The 22,004-nt window shown below is 46.8% G+C and overlaps 1 long non-coding RNA gene across 2 annotated transcripts in view; it reads right to left on the reverse strand.

Moving 5' to 3' along the window:
* The window catches only part of LOC122173725 (uncharacterized), a 37,056-nt gene extending 18,258 nt beyond the window's left edge, over positions 1-18,798 (reverse strand). Inside the window, exons 1-2 of one of the 2 annotated variants that reach the window (XR_010597912.1) lie at positions 18,698-18,798; positions 13,774-13,851 (exon numbers count right to left, since the gene is read on the reverse strand). This is a non-coding gene — a long non-coding RNA (uncharacterized LOC122173725). Of the gene's footprint in view, positions 1-13,773; positions 13,852-14,403; positions 14,468-18,697 lie in introns of those variants that run through there. The other variant, XR_010597911.1, reaches the window with a different exon arrangement.
* Positions 18,799-22,004: the final 3,206 nt, after the last annotated feature.

The raw sequence follows: 22,004 nt of genomic DNA on the forward strand, positions 1-22,004 counted from the left end.
CTAGTGGTAAATTCCAACTGACCTCAATGGAGCTGCACGGATTTATAGCAGCTGAGGATCTGGTCCTGCATAGTTACATTTACTTAAATATATCGAGATTTAATTTTTGTTGCTGTTTACAACATTACTACGTAGCCAGGAAGTAATCAGCTCAGGCCATTATCATTATTTGCATTGCAGTGGCACTTTGGAGCCCCAGTCATGGATCGGGACCCACTGTGCTACGTACTGTACAAACACAGAACCAAAAGATGGTCCCTTCTTCAAAGAACTTACAGTCTAAGTACTTCATCGACAAGTGTGGACAAAGGAAAACCCGCAGCCCAGCTTTCTGCCATCTTCCCACCGCCGTCAAATGGATTCAGATGAATTTCGGAGGAAGACGCTGTGAAAGCAGCTACAATTTCGAACACTGTTGGATTGTGACAAACGACTCACTAGCTCAGAGGAGAAGTAGCAGCAGGAGGGGCGGTGGTACCACTGACCCCTGAGCCACCGAGGTGATGGGCAAGTGCTTCCAAGCCCATCAAAGCAGGGAAAAGTAACCACATTAATTTGACCAAATGCCTATGCTGTGAGCATTAACGGGTAACAAGATCCAGCACGATGTCAACCACCGCTGTGCAAAGAATGCACAGGGAGAGGCAGAAGGGGAAGGAGAGAGAGAGAGAGGACCAAGAAGAAAGAAAAAATCCAGACTGAGCCATTCCCTAGATGGTAGGATCAAGAATGAGAGCAGCCAAGTAGGTAAACATGAAAAAAAAAATCCACATTAGCCCCACAATAAGGGCAATGGCCTTTTCCTTTCCTAACACTCCCCCTACTGAGCTGCTGGAAGTAGATACAGACGCTCCCTGACTTACGCAAGTGTTCCGTTCTGGAACGCCTCGCGTAAGTCTAATTTTGCGTAAATCGGGAACGTATACCCGACAATTATGCAAAAAAAAAAAAAAGCGTACGGAACTTTTTCCGTAAGTGAGGATTTTCGTAAGTCGGGTTTGGGTAACCCGGGGAGTGTCTGTACAATAGTCTTATCAGTGCTCCTTGTCTCAGGGTATGTCTACACCTCAATAAAAGACCTGTGGCTGGCTTGGGTCAGCTGACTTGGTCCCAGAGCCCAGGCTCCAGCCCTGAGTCCCAATGTCTACACTGCAATTTTATAGACCTGCAACCCAAACCCTGGGCCAGATGCGGCCCTGCCGTGGGTCTTTTATCACAGTTGTGTAGATACATAATCTCTGTGCTTGGGCATCATAAGACTCTCCTGACCTAGTTCTTTCATTAGAGATTAGATAGCAAATTGAAGTAACTCCTCTCAGTGGAACCACCCCCGTCAGGGGATGACAAGGATGAGAAGAAGTGGAAGAAGATCTAGCCAGGGGGTTCTCAGTGCTCCTAACAGGAAAGGCACCAGTTTCTGAGACTCATGTCAGAAGTCAATAACCCATGCTGGGTGTGGTTCCAGGGACACCAGTGGAATTGGCCACCATTTAGGAATTCAGAGGGTTGGGTTCAAACCCAGACTCCGAGTCGCTGATTGTACAAGGGTTCACTGGGGCTCTCCCCTCTCCGGGGCGGCCAGGAGCCACACCGCCTCACTACACTGGTCAAGTCACCTCATTCCCCCTTTTGTAAAATGGGAATACTCCCCTGCCTCACAAGGTTCTTGTCAGGATAAAATCCATTCACGACCATGAAGCGCTCAAGTACCATGCCCTTGAGGGCCATATAAGCACCTAGATACATTTTCATAAGCAGAGGATTCCCTCCCCCACCCAGTATTTAGTTTCAATGAAACCAAAGGCAGGGCCTGATCCTCTGTTTACACTTCACATTTTCCCCTTGGAACTAGGTTTTAGCCTGGTGGTTTGCTTCATTCTTACATTCTTTTAGTTCCATCCTCCCAACCAGACTCTTGTGTAAACAGACAATGACAAACTTCCACGAAAACCTTTGTCAAACCCTCTCAAATGGTGGTTTGTCGCATTCTTCCATGAAGCAACATCTTACGGGCAGTACGCAGGACATACCAACAAAGAAGCCAAAACCAGCCGCCGAGCAGCCAAAACCCAGTCAAAATTGCCAAGACCAGTGTCTGAACTACCAGACCCGGTTTAAGAATGATCCTCACAGTGACAGACCCACCATTAACAAGTAAATATCATGCAGATGGAAAACTGGCAAGTCCTCTCTCTGTCAGTCAGGGGCATCTGAAAAAAACCTGAAATGAAGAGAGAATGGATGGTCTTGTGGTTAAGGAGCTAGAACTGGCGTTCGTGACACAGGCTTCCAGTGTGATCTTGCACAACTCACTTCATCCTGCTGTGCCTCAGTTCCCCATTCATAAAATGGAGATAATGATACTTCCTTTGTCTGTCGTGTCCATTGTGAGCACTTGAGGGTAGTGACTGTTCCTTGCTATGGATATTTAAAGCACTTAGCAAACCGGGGCCCGCATCTTGGTTGTGGCCCCCAGACACTCCGGCAACAACTTACTGGACTCGTCTCTGAGCAGCACCGCTAAACTGAATTGCCCAGAATGTGGAAATCCTGCGGTGTTAAAGACATAGGAACCAAATCCTGCTTCATTTAACGCCTGCCCCCTCAACCCCCCCAACTCTCCATTTCTATTCAACCTCCATTCGAAAAAGACACGGAAAATGGAGGCGGAAACCCTCACCGCCATTCCTAGTCATTTACTTTTTAGATCTCTATTCTTTCATCATTTGCTCATGAATCATTCTGACATGTGGCGAACCTATTGGTGTATTTGGAATCTTCTCTGTTTTTGGTCGTTTACAAGCAACAAAAGTAGCATGTTACCCTTGGCACTGAAGTGGCCCATTAGTTACTGGGGTTTTCATTTAGCATCAGACATAAAAGGCGGAGAGTTGAATTTTGAAGTCAATAACCTTAGTTGAACTATCACTGAATAATCCAACAGCGCACAAGGGACAATTTACACTGACTTTGCACATGCACACCCTGGCAGTGCCAAGGCTCAGGAACTAGTTCATGCCTTCTCACTCAGACATGTAGGAACCAGCAGTTACTGCCAGCAATCATATCACCACCGGATTTCGCCTTGCTAGGTTTCAAGCTACGCAGCGATAGGTGTGGCTAATAGCTAGATGGGAGAACCTCCATTAATTCAGCAGGTGGCACTTTTCTGAGTCAGACCTGAACCAATACCACAACATGCTCTTAAAGTGTTGTAGGAGCTTCAGTCTTCCAGATGATTATCTTCCAGTTATTAGCTATCCCCTGGCACTCCTTACAAGAATATGGGTGTTGGCCACAAGACCTCACTGTGGCTAACTCCACTCTGGCTCCTTGCATTACCCCTGCAGTTTCTACCCTCACCTTCTTGTACAGAGTTGCTGCAAGTTGGTAAATAGCGGCTGCATTTCAGTGGTGGGTGAAGTGGTTCCTAAAGGTGTGAGCCAACAAATGCATATGCTTGCAAGACCCTGGCTCAACTGGGATAAGTAGAGTTATTTGTGGGTGTGTTTGCAGATTGAGTGCTCACTTTCCAAGATGTGCAATGAAAGACACTAGGATGCAAGATGCCATATGGGCACTGGGATGAGCACTATACAAAACCCTGATGAGTCTCCCCTACAGAGAGGTGAGGGTAGCCATTTATTTGGGGAATCTTGGCCAGATGCTGTTCCAGGGCAGGTTGCCAGGTCAGTCTAACAAAGACATTTTCCATCAGAGCTGCTGACCGGAAACCCCAGCTGGGGAACGGCAGGAGTAGCTGATACAGTTTAGTTGTGTCACATGGTGGCTGATCCAAGCCAAGATGCCTATAAGACAGGATCAGTGGACAGATGATGAGCCATGACTAACGCTCACAGTACCAAAATATGCTTGTCATATTGTTACCTTGTTCCCCACCTCTTCTTTCCCATCCACTATTGTAATCTAGAGTAAGATCTATGGGGAAGGGGCCATCTTTTTAATAATGGTTTGTACAACATTCAACATCATAGGGCTCTGAGTGGGACTGAAACACAAATAGTAATTATTAAATTGATCGGCAGTTCTCATAGCTTCTACATTTTAATACAGAGATCGTCTCCTGGGTGACCTCCCTTCCCATCACATAAGGCCCCCTCGGGGAATGATTGCAGTTGCTTTACATGTTAAAATAATATTAGGAAAGTATTTTAAAGTATATTTTAGCTTAATTTATTGGAATTTAGCAGCTGGAAATACAGAGGAGGAGCCAGCTCTCCGCAGACCACCAGCAAGTGATCCGCAGACCAGATTAGACAGATGTAAGTGATTATTTTGTTTTGCACAAAATACCATCTTTGAGACCTGGGACCAGCTTCTGCTGTCAGTTACACCATGTAAATCCAACAAAACTCCATGGACGGCAATATTATTAATATTACAGTAGCATCCAAAGTCCCCTACCATGATCAGGGTGCTATTCTGCTTGGTGCTGCACAAACACATACGAGACAGTCACTACCGCCAAGAGTTAGTCCAGATTTACACGGATGTAACAGAGGTCAGAATTAAGCTACTAATAGTCTTCTTCTAATGGCCAGGTCCTTAGCTTGTGTAGATTGGCATAGCACCATCAGACTAAAAGGAGTTATGCTGATGAACATCAACTGCGGATCTGACCCCAAATCTTTTACAATATGTTATAAGAACAAATAACAGTACTGACTATAATGGTGAGTACATGTTGGCCACTTTACACCAATAGGCTTTTGGATATCACAAGACTTCCTATATTCAGTATAGACAATGACCACCAAGCATTAAGAATTAAACCTAGCAATATCTAGAAGCAAAACAATTCAACATCTCCAGACATCTGGATTTTTTAGCCCAACAATACAGAAAAAAGACCACCCCCTTTGAGGGACAGGGATGTGACGCTGGCAGACCAGTTGCCAGCTCATGCCAAGGCCCCTACGCCCTAGCTGAACACTGACAAATACATACCTGGAAAGGAATTTGGCTCACCTGTGGGTTAGCATTATTAAAATAGGTATTAGATTTATAAATGTGTTTAGTCTTTATGAAATTCTTGTAGGATGCTGTATATATTAATCTCACTTAACAATTGTACCCCCATGTTATAAGGTTAAGTATTTGCATTGTAAACTTCTGTAACTGTGTAACTCAAACAGGAAAGAAGCATTAATTAACGTAAAGGCTGGCTTCCTACAGAAGGTGTTCGATTCTGCACCCAAGAAGGCCCATTAAAACCAAATGAACCATTGTGAAACAAAGGACAAAGACTCTGTTGATTTCTCCCCACAACACCCATGAAGAGGAGACTCCTCATGCCCTAGGACTCATCCCATCAATGTGAACTCTGGAGGAAGGGAATAAAAATCCCTGACAAGAAGAAACTGGATCTCTATGATGATTGGACTTTCGGAGGGAAAGATTTCTAAGCATAAGCAAGAGATCCCCAACTGCTGAGCTTGGGTTAGCCCTAGAGGACATAGAGAACTTGCATATTACAGCAGCTTCTATTACCTTTCGGAACCTAAGACTAACTCATTTGTGTGTATGTTTACTTGCTTTAACCCTGTAAATAACTCATTTATTTCTTAGTTAATAAAACTTTAGTTAATTTATTATAGGATTGGATACAAGCGTGGTCTTTGGTGTACTATCTAAGGTGCAAGGACCTGGGGTAAGTGACTGAATATTGCTGGGATTTTTGGTAAGGGACCATCTTTCACTAAGGCAAGCTTACCTGGGTGGCAAGATAGACTGGAGTACCCAAGAGGACTGTCTTTGACTCCCAGTTAAGGCTGTTATAGGATCTGAGGAGTTCAGTTTTGTGCCCTGCTTCTTCACAGTCTGCCCTGAGGTTGGTACTCATGCTCCTGAGCCACTCCAGACACCTTGGCAAGGGCCAGAGCTTCAGCTGGTGTAAATTGGTGGAATCACTGGAGCAACACCGATTTACGCTGGCTGAGGAACTGGCCCATCATGTGACTATGAAATATGCCTGAGCTTTTTATATTAAAAAAAAAAAACACTTTATGGTGTCCCTGTAGCAAAGAGTGTGATTCTGCTCTTCAGTTATACCCGTGTAACGTCACTGACATCAATGGAATTACTCCCAGTTCACACCAGGGTGGAAAGAATCAGCCCCAGCAATTAAGCTATTAAATGGAAAGTGAATTATATGTAATATCACTAGAGCTGTATAACACTATCATTCTTTAAGATCTCCTGAGTGGTAGATGGGCCTGTATGTTTCCTTGGGAGTCCTGTGTTATCTTTAGAGATTACGATGCATGAGCTCTGAGCAGCCAGACAGTTGGGAGTGCCAGGAAATGGCTAATTCACACTGATTTTGAAACAAGAGACATGATAGTTTAACGGAAATGAAGAGGAGGAAGCATGCAAGATCTGGGCTTGGGAAATGAAGCCGCATCAGAGTCCTCTCACTCCACAGGACTGGACGGGACCTCCTGGGTGAGAGTCCAATCCCCTGCTATCACAAACAGCCCCATCATATACTCCTGGTCAAGCCTATCAAGCTCCATCTTAAAACTAGTTAGGTTTCTTGCCCCCACTGCTCCTATTTGGCAACTGTTCCAGAACCTCACTGCTCCAATAGTTAGAAACCTTCTAATTTCCATCTTAAATTTGCTAATGGTAATTTATCCCCATTTGTTCTTGTGCTATCATTGTCCTTGAGCTCCAGGAGCTCTTCTCCCTTCCTCATGTATAGACAGGGGCATAAAATTAGACTCTTAAACTACATTAGCAGTTGTATTACAGTAATGTCTAAAGGCACCAGCCAGGATCTGGGCCCCATTGTGCTAGGCACTGTACCTATGTGTCTGTCATACCTCTAACCATGGTTGTCAGTTTTCTCTGGGCTTTTCAACCTCAGCCACAGGGAGTGGTTAGTTCAACTCTAGCCCATCCCTATTGATATGTACATTGGATCACGGTACTACAATTTTGGGGGTGAAGAGAGGAGTAAAGTCACTAAGTAACAAGATGATGCTCAAGCCGCATATCAGAGAAATTCTTCCGGTTTTCCAATACTGGAGTCCAGCATTTTAACCTTGGAACCTTGTTTCCCTTCAGCTTTACCATTAACTTGATCAGGAGTGTTTATTTTCTGCAGTCGTTCCCTCTTTATAACTCCCCCCCAGTGAAAAAGATTATTAGCATATGCATTAGAAAAATACATGCATGAAAGTGATCCACATGTACTAAAGAAAATGGTTAATAGATGCTATCGCATGTCATCCTCTCCGACCAGTCTGTGATCCCTGCCTCTAGGTGTCAGAAAAATGTTGTATAAGGTTCTGCTGAGAGTCAGGGACAATTATTTCAAGCCAACAATGCATTAGGAGAATTTAGCCTCCTCCTCTGGCAAGGTGGATAGCAGGAGCAGAACTTGGCACGGCTGAGAGCGGGGAGGACAATAGTGGTTTTGTGTCACCTTTTTTGCCCGCCCTTACAACCTAGAGCGGAATCAGCCCCCAACACAAATGAAAGCATCTTCAAAGCTGCTTTCTACTCCGTATGGCTGCAAGAGCCCCAGAGGGCCAGTTCTGCAGCTGGGGACAGCCAGAATGCAGCGATGGCTGTTCAGCCATATGCGGACACTCTCTATTCTGGATTGGAGAGGTAGGGCCAGCCGTACCAACCAACCCTGTGCCACAACAAGAATCCCTCTGTAGGTGCTTCAGTGGGCTGCTTTGCACTGCTAGAGAAAGGCTAGAATGTTGTCAGCCTTCTGGGTGAAGAAGGCCCAACAATCTTTAGACTAGGAGAATCCTGAAGACCATGGGCGGCAGGTGAACCCCCACTTTGGGAGGCTAGCCTGCCGGCCCCACCCCTTCTGCCCAAAGCCCAGAGCCCCGAACCTCCCCCAAAGGAAAAGCCCAGAGGGCCCCCCCCAAACGGAGGAGCCCCGCCCCCCCCGAATAGAGGAGTCCCGCCCCACCCAGCCACTGCTGCCCCCCCAACCCACTGTGACCCCCACCCCCAGCACCAGACCGAGCCTCCGGTCCTGCCCCCTCCCACCCCCCCGCTCGCCAGGCCGGCCCCAGGGCTGCCAGAGTCGGGTTGGCAGCCTCCCTAAGCGCTGTGCCAGCTCCAGCACCATGCTGAGCCACCCCTCCTCCCTCTCCCCACCACCAGAGTCGGGCAGAGTAAGCCACTGGCAGCCTCCCTGAGTGCCAGCTCCTCCCACCCCTGAAGGCCCCCCACCGAGCCACCAGCCCCAGCATCGCCCAGCCGAGCCTCCTCACTCCGCCAGCCCGTCCTGAGGAGGAAGGACGCGGCAAGCAGCGGGGACATTTGGGGATGGAGTGTAGGAGGCAGTGGGGGTCTCGGGGAAGGGGCAGACACCCCAGCCCAGTTGTCCAGTCGCGGGTTGGCGGCAGTTCCAGGGAAGGCAAAGCTTCCCTGGCCTATTGTACCCACCACCCATGCTGAAGACATCTCACAAATCAACACACAAACCCCCTCTGCCCAGGTAACTATGAGGCTTTGTAGTAGACTACAGAGCCTTTAGGTCCCACTTTGAATCCAGCCTAGGTGAATGGTAAGTACTATTTGTCACCGGTGATTACTGTTTGGTGACCAATGTGGAATGACTTCCTATTAGAGAAAACTGCCCCAAACTTGGCAATCCCATCAGAAAAGCCAAATCATCAATGAACCATGGAAGCTACTCCTTCACCCCTAGAGATTGTATACTGTATTTTCAGATTATAAGCTCTGTGTCAAGAATCTTTCTTACATGTACATAAGCCACCTTGCAAGCTTACAGTGGCATATAGATAATCATAGGAGTGGTCTTGCCAGGGCAAATCTTCTGCCACACTGGTGGCCCAAGGGAAGCGTGAACAGCAGCTACCCAATGCTATATCTATTCTGTGCACAGCCAAAGAACTGCAAGCTCCAGAGTGGTTGTTACAACATCACTCACAAGTGCTACACTCTGCTTTAAAATACCATAAAGAATCCAAATATAATTAGTGGCTGGGTTAAAAACAACATTCACAATGACATCCAGTATCGGACTGGAAAGGATTAGCTTGTTTCTGATGACTTATTGCACTACTCTGTTACACAACGTAGCCTCTAACTGGCTTTCAGAAGCAGGTTTAAACTTTCTATACCAATAACTAGTGTCCAACCCAAATATATTTAGTACAAACGAGAAGCAGAGGGAGCCGATTAGTGGGCACGGTACACTGCCTTCCCACATGTTCCTTTGAGTGGTTAGACATGTTCCCAACAGCTCCTGTCTCCAAGGACATTGCTTTGCAGTGGAATGTGCTTTGTAAGCCGTGGCGAGGGAAAATTGATTTGTTGCCTCTAGGAAGGCAACAAGTCCACAAACATGTGGACAAGGGGGATCCAGTGGACATAGTGTACTTAGATTTCTAGAAAAACTTTGATAAGGTCCCTCACCAAAGGCTCTTAAGTAAAGTAAGTTGTCATGGGATAAAAGGGAAGGTCCTTTCATGGATTGAGAACTGGTTAAAAGACCGGGAACAAAGGATAGGAATTAATGGTAAATTCTCAGAATGGAGAGGGGTAACTAGTGGTGTTCCCAAAGGGTCAGTCCTCGGACCAATCCTATTCAACTTATTTATAAATGATCTGGAGAAAGGGGTAAACAGTGAGGTGGCAAAGTTTGCAGATGATACTAAACTGCTCAAGATAGTTAAGACCAAAGCAGACTGTGATGAACTTCAAAAAGATCTCACAAAACTAAGTGATTGGGCAACAAAATGGCAAATGAAATTTAATGTGGATAAATGTAAAGTAATGCACATTGGAAAAAATAACCCCAACTATACATACAATATGATGGGGGCTAATTTAGCTACAACAAGTCAGGAAAAAGATCTTGGAGTCATGGTGGATAGTTCTCTGAAGATGTCCACGCAGTGTGCAGAGTCGGTCAAAAAAGCAAACCAGATGTTAGGAATAATTAAAAAGGGGATAGAGAATAAGAAGGAGAATATATTATTGCCCTTATATAAATTGATGGTACGCCCACATCTCGAATACTGCGTACAGATGTGATCTCCTCATCTCAAAAGATATACTGGCACTAGAAAAGGTTCAGAAAAGGGCAACTAAAATGATTAAGGGTTTGGAACGGATCCCATATGATATCCCATCTCCTAGAACTGGAAGGGACCTTCAAAGGTCATCGAGTCCAGCCCCCTGCCTTCACTAGCAGGACCAAGTACTGATTTTGCCCCAGATCCCTAAGTGGCCCCCTCAAGGATTGAACTCACAACCCTGGGTTTAGCAAGCCAATGCTCAAACCAGAGGAGAGATTAAAGAGGCTAGGACTCTTCAGCTTGGAAAAGAGGAGACTAAGGGGGGATATGATAGAGGTATATAAAATCATGAGTGATGTGGAGAAAGTGGATAAGGAAAAGTTATTTACTTATTCCCATAATACAAGAAATAGGGATCACCAAATGAAATTAATGGGCAGCAGGTTTAAAACAAATACAAGGAAGTTCTTCTTCACGCAGCACACAGTCAACTTGTGAAACTCCTTACCTGAGGAGGTTGTGAAGGCTAGGACTATAACAGCATTTAAAAGAGAACTGGATAAATTCATGGTAGTTAAGTCCATTAATGGCTATTAGCCAGGATGGGTAAGAAATGGTGTCCCTAGCCTCTGTTTGTCAGAGGGTGGAGATGGATGGCAGGAGAGAGATCACTTGATCATTGCCTCTTGGTCCACTCCCTCTGGGACACCTGGCATTGGCCACTGTCGGTAGACAGGATACTGGGCTAGATGGACCTTTGGTCTGACCCGGTACGGCCATTCTTATGAAGGGGAACAGGTTGTTTTCCAGCCCAAAAGGAGACACAGCAGAGATGTGAACAAAGTGGCAGGGACAGGTCAAAGGCTCATGTTTGAGCTGCAACCGAGCAGAGCCCAACCCAGCTCAGGAGGGGTGTCTTGGTATCCCTCCAGGGCTGGGGTTCTTCAACTATCAGGCCCAAAAGCAGAAGCCTCAGGGCTGCTCTACTTTACCCCAGCTGCTCTTGGTCCCCAACAGCCCGTTCCAGCAGTCAGGTCATCGTGGCCACACCTCCTAGACCCGGGAGCAGTGTCGGAGCCACTACGATGACTCTTTGCCACCCAAACTTTCTCCTAGGCAAGGAGGGTCCTTGAGTAGCTGGTTAAGTAGGTTTTACAGACACTGTCTGCAAGGAGAGTGGCAGGAAGCAAAGGGGGCATATCCAAGACCCTGAACCAAAGTCTTATCCCCCTTGAACAAACAGCTCTACTCAACCTTCCCAAAGTGCAGGGGGAGGAAAGAGGCAGAAAACAAGTAGCCATAAAGCCATAGGGGATGCCATTAGCACAGCTTGGACCCCTTGGGGCTAGGCCTGCAGCCACAGCAACTCCTGTTCATAGCACAAGGTAAAATTGTTTGCCACACTTGTTGTTGGCAAGTTATTTTTCCCAGTGCATGGATTTTATACCTTAAGGTGGAATTTCATAACAGTGTTATCTAGGAGGCCTTGAGACAGACTTTCAATGGATCTGAGGGAAGCCACAATCAGTCACTTGGTACATTTGAAAAAAAAAAAAAAAACACACATCACCACACTGGATGTTAGTATATAGGTCTATTTGTTAGCCTGGGATAGAATTTTGGGTTTGACTTTTTGATACTCATATCTTATACTAATATGTGTAAACAAAGGACAAAGATGGTGTGTGTTGCTTCTGCCTAGTCTGATAGATTTGTTAGTACAATGGGAACAGATAAGATTGGTTAAAGTGTTACTGGAGAGCAGGCTTTAAGAGTGCCTCAACCCCAATCTCAAGGCAAGGTCAAGCAACCAGTTGGGAGGGGGAAAAGGGGCTGGGGGGGGGGAGGTATAAAATACTAAGATCAAAGAAATGCCTGTCCCTGACCAGCACAACCTCACTCCTCCCATGGGATACAAAAGGGGTTGGACTGTGGGCATGCAGCACAGGTATATTTGGGCCTGCTAAGAAGGAGGATGGGGGGAAATGAGAATGGAGACACAGGCAAGGCTCTGCGGTGTCAGAGCTGGGGAGGGGGACACTGGGAAACAGACTCTGCCGGCGTGTAGAGCTATGGACATGTTCGCTTGGAACGAACCCCAATAAACATCACATTGCCTGAACATCGGACTTCTGCTTCCTGTCTGTGTGATAAGAACCAGGGGAGGGGGTGAAGGGAATGCCTTTTAACACTGCACAAAGCATTATTACATGTACCCCAATACAATACTCCTCTACTGGCAAGGAGATAGACTGGATGGCTTAACAAGTCTATTCTAACCCTAATTTCTATGACCTATGAAGAAGGCTCATCTGCTAAGATCAGGCGGGCATATCTCACTAGATAATTTTCCTGTAATTGTATGAGATAGGAATAGGCATTGACAAACCTTAGCCTTCCCTCTTTCTCCTCCTAGGTTTTATGCTGTTGCTTTCCTTTTGTCCTACAAACCGTCACTTACTACCAGAGAACTGACTAAAACCAGCTTCGGTAAGCCTGGAAGACACGGTCACTCACCCACCTCTCCGCTGAGCGCAGAGCATCCTGTTGATGGAGGAATGAATGGGCCAGAGGGCTGATGTGAAGCAGATCATTTTTGCTGAGCCCTAAAATCCCTCTGCAAGCTTTGATGACGACTTGTGGTTTATGTTTCATAATTTGACTTCCCAGAGAGTGCCGAGGGAGCGACACAGTTTTATACCAGTTGAGGATCAGATCCTAGCTATGTAATGTACATGTTTGTATGTCCAGTCAGTCATGTTTTATCTTAGAGACATGACCAGCCATATTTTTCAGAATGAGGCTAGACGCTATACTGAGCGCAAATCTGAATGGCAACAAGAAGGGCCAATAAGCAAGAAGAGATGGTGGTGAGGTACCTAGTTCTACTAGGGGTGGAGGACAGGAATCTGGCTTGGAAGAGTAAAAGGGTGGGGACACTATTGGGCTTCAGGGAGGGAACCAAAACATGGCAAAGGAATTGAAAGTTAAGGCCCTATTGCAGAGAGTCAGCATTAACTCTGAATGTCCTTGCTTTCTGCAGCGTCACCAGATGTTTGGGATTACTGCAAAGCAGACTCTGGTGTGCGGGTGTTGATTAAATCCTGAGCTTTCTCTGAAAAGAAAGCAGAGCTGCCAAGTACTCTTCCTAAAAAAATGCCCCGACACAGCATAAAGAATTCTACTAGTGCTGCTGGCCCGTTGCATACTGACACCAAGCCCCATTTAAGGGGAGGAACTGTATCCCTTGAACCAGCTCCGTTGTTAGGTTCAAACCCTCCCCCCCCCCAGTGATTTATTTTGACACGTTTAAATACACCTCTACCCCGATCTAACGCTGTCCTTGGGAGCCAAAAAAAATCTTACTGCATTATAGGTGAAACCGCATTATATCGAACTTGCTTTGATCCACCGGAGTGTGCAAACCCCCCACCCCCACCCCAGAGCACTGCTTTACCGCGTTATATCCGAATTTGTGTTATATCGGGTCACGTTATATCGGGGTAAAGGTGAAATACATTTTAAAAACAATACATGTTATTAAAAATATTTGAAAATTTATTGTGGCCCTGCCTGTGTCGGATGCTGAATTTACAAATACAGACGACTGGGGAGAGTAAGCGCTACATTACTTTAGCCATCCATACAGTGGGTGACCCCCAAGCACTGACCGACCCCATGCTGGAAGGAGTACCCCTGAGGCAAATGCACCCTTTTAATAACTGCTACCCACCTCTCTCCTTACTCGGTGTGTGGCACAGTCGACCAAGGAGAAGATGCGCATGCAATGCCACCGGACAAGCTTGATCATCTGCAAAAAGGAACAGACTAAGCCAGTGTGTAGAATTAAACCCTGTAACGGGGTTGCGCCCACCTCTCATGAGCGCCTCCTGGTCAAGTGCGTGTACCTGCACACTCTCTCTGTTTGTGGTGGGTCTTTGCTGACTCAGCCCTCCAGCCAAGTCATACACAGTCTGTCTGTGAGATCAAAGCAAACCCCTTTCAGGGTTCAAGTCCAACAGGGGCTTTTCTCAGTGCCCTCTGTAATGTCTCTCTGTCTGTTCCTGCTCCAGAATAGAGCGGTGCCCCAGGGCTCCTTCCCTGGAGGCAATGCCTTTGCTGGCCACAGCTCTTCAGCTTGGCCACTACAGTTCAGTCCCCATTTTGGAGTGCCTCAAAGTTCAGGCCACATTCCCAGTAGCTGGGGGTCAGTGGGGAGACCCAGGCTCACCTTCTACTCCAGGTTCCAGCCCAGGGACCCTAGAGATAGCAGCCATTCACAATGTCCCTTGAAATAAACTGCATTGCTGCTATAATTCCCTGGGCCACTTCCCTGTGGCTCCAGCACATTCTTCACTCTTACCTCAGGACCTTGTCCTGGTGGAGTCCCAGCACCATCCACTCTCCTCCAACTCCAGCAAGGACCTGAACTCACATTGGCCCTGCAGATCTTCTTATACTAGCCTGCTGGGTCCTGATTGGCTGCTTCCCACACAGCCGCTCTAGGCAGCTTGGAGAACCTCTCTACTGCCCTTTTCTGGGGCAAAGTGTGGCAGGACCACAAAACCTCCAGTAGGGGGCCTCAGGGCATAGTCCATCCCATCACAAATCCATACAGGTGTATTTTCTCTTGTTAGTGCCATTCTGCATTTTACACTCTCATATTAGTTGCTTTACCTGCTAAGCCTTTTTGTTCTGTCCTCTGGGCATGTAAATTACACCCACTTGTAACTGTTTATTCTGATGTAGCTATGTGTAACCATCATTTACTTCACCTCTGAATTTGGCCCACCTAAGATGAGGAAAGGCCTTTTATAGCAGTGCAGGCAACACATCCCATTCACAGCTGCACATCTCTAGCTTGGCCAAGTGCCGATTTCACAGTGCATGACATTTTACCTCCATGCAGAGGGCTAACAGAAGGCCTATGCCTCTTTCACATGTCTCAAAATGAAGCTTAAGGGGGATTTACATGGTGCATAGGCCTATGCTGCCCCTCTGCACATGGGTGAAATATCAACCCCCCATATGTGTGTATATATATATATATATATTATATTTACACAACTCTAAGAGCCTCACTACTGCACTTCATCTGATTCTCATTGGACTATGCAGAGGTGGGTATCATGACGGGGACATAAGGGGTCAGGCCTAATGACTACAGCCAGAGACAGGAGCTACTGGTCAGAGCCAGAGTCAGAAGCCAGGGTCATGCCAAGGATTAGAGGCAGAATTGGGAGGTAAGAGTCGAGCCAGAGGTCAGAGCCAGAGTCGGAAGCCAGGAATTGAGCCAGAGGGTCAGAACCAGACTTGGGAACCAAGAATCAAGCCAGAGATCAGAGCCAGAGTCAGGATCGAGCAGGGCTGGAGCGGACTGAATCAGGGCAGGAACAAGGCTGGAGGCAGGCCGAGAATAAGGCAGGTCTAAGCTGGAGCAAGGCTGGGAACAAGGCAGGCACAGGAGCAATCGCAGCTGTGGGCATAAAAGTTGAGCAGCCAGCTACCTTCAGCCAGCCAGGTGGTCCGGGCAATCAGGCAATCCTGTTGCAACCCAGCTGAGCTCATTCATCTGCCTGGAAGCTGAGCCGGATAGTCGTCAGCCTCAGCTGAAGGTTTTCAATCCTGACAATGGGGATTCCAAGTCTCTGACACTGCAGCATCTTACCACCCAGCCACTGAATCACCCCTAAAGCAATACAGCTTTTCTAAGCACCATCCCTTTCAATTTTCTTGCTGATACATAATGGGCATAATACAGAAGTGTCATCAATTACTGATAAACAGTTAACTTATAGAAGGAGTTGAGTATCCTGCTATCACTATTTATTTAGAAGAATCGACTTAAGTGGAGAGTTTTATTGTACTGAAATAATGCAATACTGGAGACAGCCTGTAGATGGTGCTATGGTTTGTGTAAGTATTATGTGTAGGGAAGGGCTTGCTAGGAAAAGTTTAGACTAAAAGAGAAAAAGAATACAGCTTGGACAGGTAAAACCCTTCAGAGGCCAGTGGTATCCACAGCCTGTCTGTGCAACTATCCATCGGCTCTTCATAAACATTTAAACCCAGAAACAGACGTCTGTCTCACACCCCTTTGTTCTATCAACACAGCCTTCTCCATGCCATCAGCGGGAGAAGAATGTAGCACTGGTTTTGCTCGGCTGATCACAGGGTGGGAAATATTTCTTCCCTGCTCCAGAATCTGACATATATTTCAAAGAAAGCTTTGTGGGAGCCCAACTGTGCATCACTTTCTATCTGTCTTCCTATACTATAGCGACAGGACTGAGTTGGAATCCCAGATTTCAGCACTGGGGGGAATTCATATCCAGGCGTCATGGCTGAGAATCCTCTCTGAAATATGAGTGTAAGAACCCAGAGCAGAGAAAACTGACTTTGCAATATTCCAACACATTAAATAAAGAGGGTCAGACCCTCAGCTGGTTGTAAATTAGGATTGGCTTCCATGGGACTAAGCTCATTTGCACCAGCTGAAGTTTTAGCCTTCTATGTACACACTCAACATCTCTACTGGTCAAGAGCTACAGATGTTCCTTCACAGCCTCTGCACAGGAGCATACACACCCCATGGGATGCAGCCTGTTGGGTTCAGAGCAGTTCTTCCACCCATGTTCTAGTTCCCTGACCTCCTACTTCATCCTTCATAGCTCCACAGCCCCCCAGAACTCTTTGGATCCTCAGTGCTACCAGTGCCCACATAGCATGGAGGCAAAACACACCCACTTCCATCAGTGCCTGGCCAGAAGATTTTGCCCCATCCTTTTAGACACAAACCTGGCCCTGGTGAGCCATGCATTCATGACCTCCAGGCTTTATTGTTTCCACTCATTATGTCTAAGAACAAAGCCATACACTTTGAAAAGCTTCAGCGGGTACAGAACAGCTAGCTTAGCAACACAGATTGCCTGACGACTCCAAGAGGACTGTCTCTAGCTACCTGACAGATCATGTCTCCCTCTGTGACCATAGCCTCCCGCTCAGCAACATTCTGCTGGAGCCAGGACATTGACAGCTGGTAGCAGATGGAACTTCCCTGGGAGCTGGGCCTAGACTACAGAACTCCAGCTTTGCCAGCCTCACACATACAAAAGCCACAGAAATCATAGAAACATTGGGCTGGAAGTGGAATGGACCTCGAGAGATCATCAAACCCAGCCCCTTGCACTGAGGCAGGACTTAGACCATCCCTGACAGGTGTCTGTCTAATCTGCTCTTAAACACCTCCAACGATGGGGATTCCACAGCCTTCCTTGGAAGCCTATTCCAGTGCTGAACTACGCTTATAATTAGAATTTTTTTCCTAGTATTTAACCTAAATCTCCCTTGCTGCAGATTAAGCCCATCACTTCTTGTCCTACCTTCAGTGAACATGGAGAACAATTGAATCCCGTCCTCTTCATAACAGCCCTTGACATATTTGAAGACTATCAGGTCTTCTCTTAGGGGACGCATACACTACCCGCTGGATCGGCGGGTAGCGATCGATCTATCAGGGATCAATTTATCGCATGTAGTGTAGATGTGATAAATCGACCCCCAATCGCTCTCCCGTCGATTGCTGAACTCTAGCTCGGCGAGAGGTGGAAGCAAAGTCGACGGGGGAGCCATGATGTGCCGCGAGGATGCAAAGTAAGTAATTTTAATTCGATCTAAGATACGTCGACTTCAGCTACGCTATTCTCATAGCTAAAGTTGCGTATCTTAGATCGATCCCCCCCACCCCCAGTGTAGACCAGGCCATAGTCTCCTTTCCTCGACACTAAACATACCCAGTTTTTTAATCTTTCCTCACAAGTCCCACCCAAAATCATGGAATTGGCTTAAAAATCATTAGTTTTAAAAAAAAATAAAACTGGGTTCTTTTTCTTTACCCTCAGGTTTTTGAACCTTTAGGGTGCACTATATTCACCTTTTCAAGCCTCTCTCTGCAACCATGAGCACTAGAAAGTTATTTTTTAAAAAAATGAAGTCTGAGATTTTCCACATATTCACAAGACTCCAGGAGCTGAGGCTTTAAGAAATACACTAAATATCATGAGAGTTGGCAACCCTGGGACTCACTCCTGAAAGCAGTAACAACAATCACAGAGCTCACTGCTTTCAGACCCAAATGCAAAACTAATTTATTAAACCTAGCTGTCCCTCTGAAGAATCAGACTTTTAGTGTCTAATGCTGGACACCTAAAAATTGAGGCATCTGAAACCAAAAGCCACTTTTGAAAATGTTGGCCTTAGTCTTCAATAAAGTGTCATATTAAAAACTAGCTTATCTGCTTAATTAAAAAAATAAAAAATATACATTCCCCCCTCCCCTCAGACTCACTCTCTTCCGTCCAAGCGGAAAGCAAAACTTTCTGTCATTATTACTGCCAAACCCTGAAAACTTTAAAAAAATCTAGTCTGGCATGAAAGGTGTCTTCATTTTCTATGTCTTTCATTCCCCGCTCTCCCCCCACACACACCCTTTTAAACACAGCTGTATGAATTTCTCCTGAATGCCAGAGACTGAAAAGGAAGGTTGGAAAATTCTTCATGATTATGAGTTTGAGCAGATACAACCTGAGAAATGTAGATGATGAAAGATAGATCTATAGTTTTAAGTTCAGCCATCCAGTCAAAATAAGGTTACTCACCGGAGATGCCTTCTAATAACTTATATTTATGTGGTGCTTTTCATCCTGAAGTGCTTTAAAGACTCTGCACAAGAGGGATCATTCACCCACCCCCACTAATACAGTTTGGGTGGAATGAATTAGCCACTCTGTGTCAGTTACACAACACTTCTTAGAAAGGAAATTGAAAAACACAGAGCCAGTTGAATATAAAGAAGACAGAACATGCTGGGAGCTGGAATTTTTCCAGACACCCCAACACATCCAAAAGTACTATAGGCTGTTTCAAGGAACATGGATGGTCAGGGCAGTGATTTTACATCCATTTGAAAGTTGGCATCCCCAAGAGCACAACTCTCCCAAGCACCATGGTAGGACGCCTTGGTTTATCTCACCTCAGAAGGAAGAGCTCCAAGATTCTGCAGAATCTGGATTTTCCTTGGAGACCAGTCAGAGCTGTGGGTGCGCAACACTTTGCAGGAACAAGTCTGCAACGGGTCATCAGGCCCATGTTTGATTAGCATCAGCCAGCCAATGAAATCACAGGTGGGGGGTGGCATGAGTGATGAAATGCTGCCCAAGGCCAACTTTTATGAGAGAAAATCACATGATTCTATTTGCCAATGTTATCTACAAATTAATCAGAATAATATAGGGACTGCTGTACTTTTTCCCTCCTATGTCAGTCATGGTGAATAAGAGGCCAGGGATTGATATTTTGGATTTCTGTAGAATCGTTCACCTCAAACGCTGCCAAAGTACTCCACAAACTATATGCATTGCATCATACTAAAAAGAGTATTTCTTTCAAATGGCTGTTCTGTTAGTGGTTGTGGGGGAAAGCCAGCCAATTAGCTCAGAGTGCATTATTTGTATGATGGCAGAACCTCTGAGCCCCAGGATACTAGGAGCTGTACATACATGGTAAGATACAGTCCTTTCTCCCAAGAGCATACAATATAAATATACAAGGCAGAAAGGGGGAGAAGATAGGAAGCATCCCTATTTTACAGATGGAGAATGTAGCAGAAAGAGGTTAAGTGACTCACCTGAGGCCACATTAGAAGTCTGTGGCAGACGATGGAAGAGAACTCAGCTCTACCGAGTCCCAGACAAATGCCTTATCTGCTGCGCATGCATAGGCGCTGACTCCATGGGTGCTCCAGGGCTTGAGCAACCACGGGGAAAAATTAGTGGGTGCTCTGCACCCACCAGGAGCCATGCTCCCCTCCCCACCCCACCTCACCTCACCTCCGCCTCCTGCCCTGAGCGCGCTGTGTCCCCGCTCCTCTGCCTACCTCCCAGTGCTTGCCACCGCCAAACAGCTGTTTGGTGGCGTAGCAAGCTCTGGGAGGGAGGGGGAGGAGCAGGAACGTGGCATGCTCAGGGGAAGAGGTAGGGCCAGGGCGGGTTTTGGGGAAGGAGTCGGAATAGGGGCAGGGAGGGGGCGGAGTTGGGGCAGGGACTTTGGGGAAGGGGTTGGAATGGGGGCAGGGCAGGAGTGGGAGGGGGGCCGGGGTGGAGTTGTGGGGGGCAGAGGGGGTCGAGCACCCACTGGCACGAGTAGAAGTCGGCGCCTATGCGCACATGCATAATAGTGTGAAGTTTTGGACAAGGACACGGAGAGATGCCCACATTCATACCAGAAGTGACATGGGATCTTTACTTTCCACACAGATGCTCAGTCAGCAAAGCCTTTTCATGAGGTCACACTGAGCAAATAGCATAGCATTGAAGGGACCTACCACAGGAGGACGAAGGGCTTGGGACTTGAACGTGTGATTTGAGGTATTTCACAACTGAGGCTCAGGTCACTGGCCGCCCTCTCCTAATCCACGGCTGTATTACCTCGTAATCAGATTGTTATGAAGGTAGCTCAGTCAGAATACACCTACACTGCAATAAAAGACTCACGGCACAGCCGCAGCTGGCCTGGGGCAGCTAACTCGGGCTCTCGGGGCTGAAAATTGCAGTGTAGACATTCGGGCGCAGGCTGGAGCCTGGGCTCAGAAACCCTGTGAGGGGGGTGGGTCTCAGAGCCCAGGCTCCAGCCCGAGCTTGAGCCTCTACATGGCCATTGACCCGAGCTCTGAGACTTGGTGCTGCAGATTTTTTATTGCAGTGTAGACGTGCCCTCACATTAAGCACTACGCCAATGCGAAATCTCAAGCCCCCTTCGTGAGTCTGATGGATTGAGACTGACAAATGAGGGAGACATGGAACGACCAGCAGAAAGCCACGTGTGTACAGCTGATTCGGCAATGCGAAAAAATCCCCATTCTGTATGTCAGAGAAAAAGGCGCTTTGCTCCAGGCCCAGAGAGGAATGTGGCAGATTATGACAGAAAGACCTAAAACATCTGTAAAACATCAGTTAGATTATATTCCTATTGCTTAATGCCCAGCTTTGTTCGGTTGAGCATTAGCAACAACTCATAGCTCCCTTACCTGTAATGCTGGTTTACTTTAAGAAAGCATTAGGGTAAAGTTGTCTCAGCAAGGCCTTTCCTGCCTGTCACCGGGGGGATAAACAGACAAGTAGTTACAAAATCTGACTGCGACTGTCAAAGGCTTCCCACTCCAGGAGAGGTTTTCACATTTTTAAATAATAAATGTGAGGTGGCAACTCACCAAAAGGGCAGGGCCAGTGTTTCTCCTGTCGGCCAAGGCTGATGGGCTTAGAGGATCCGTAGGGTAGTTGTCGTGCTGAAAGCTGCCAGCACTGCAGGTGAGTGTTGGATCCAAAGACAATGCCAGTCCTCATTAAAGCCCATGGGTGTGCCGGTCATGCTCTCTCAGGTTCAACAGAAAGCGCAATAAAGCCCCTTTATGTAGTGAGACAAGAGGGGCTATTGCCCAAGATGCTAGGCCGCATGGAACTAAGCTGTGTGAACTGAAGGGTTTCCCTGAGTGCAAACACAGTGGCCAGGACACTGGCTACAAGCTCTTTGTGTTGGAGGCAGAAAGCCAAGCCAAGGAGTTTTGTGGTGAGCCTGTGAGGGAGCAAACCGACAGGGCTTGTTTGGGCACGGAGTTCACTGGAGTGGCAGATGAGGGGATTTCTGAACAAGGAAACCACCTGCTGCTTGTTTCTGCTGTGTTCAGGGGAAACAGGACCGGGTGTCATTTTCCCCCTAAAGAAATAAATAAAGTTACATCAAGAATACACCCGACTCATATAATACATTTCTCCTCCTAACAGAAACAGAATCCTGCAAGCCTTCGAATGTTGGCTCTCCACTTGGGCCAAAGGGACAACAGTCGTGATCAGCAAGTGTTGCTGATCATCATCAAAGGGCTCCACTGCAGTCAACACACTGAGGAGTAGA

The sequence above is a fragment of the Chrysemys picta genome, chromosome 1 (assembly GCF_011386835.1).
Source record: "Chrysemys picta bellii isolate R12L10 chromosome 1, ASM1138683v2, whole genome shotgun sequence".
Lineage (NCBI taxonomy): Eukaryota > Metazoa > Chordata > Testudines > Emydidae > Chrysemys > Chrysemys picta.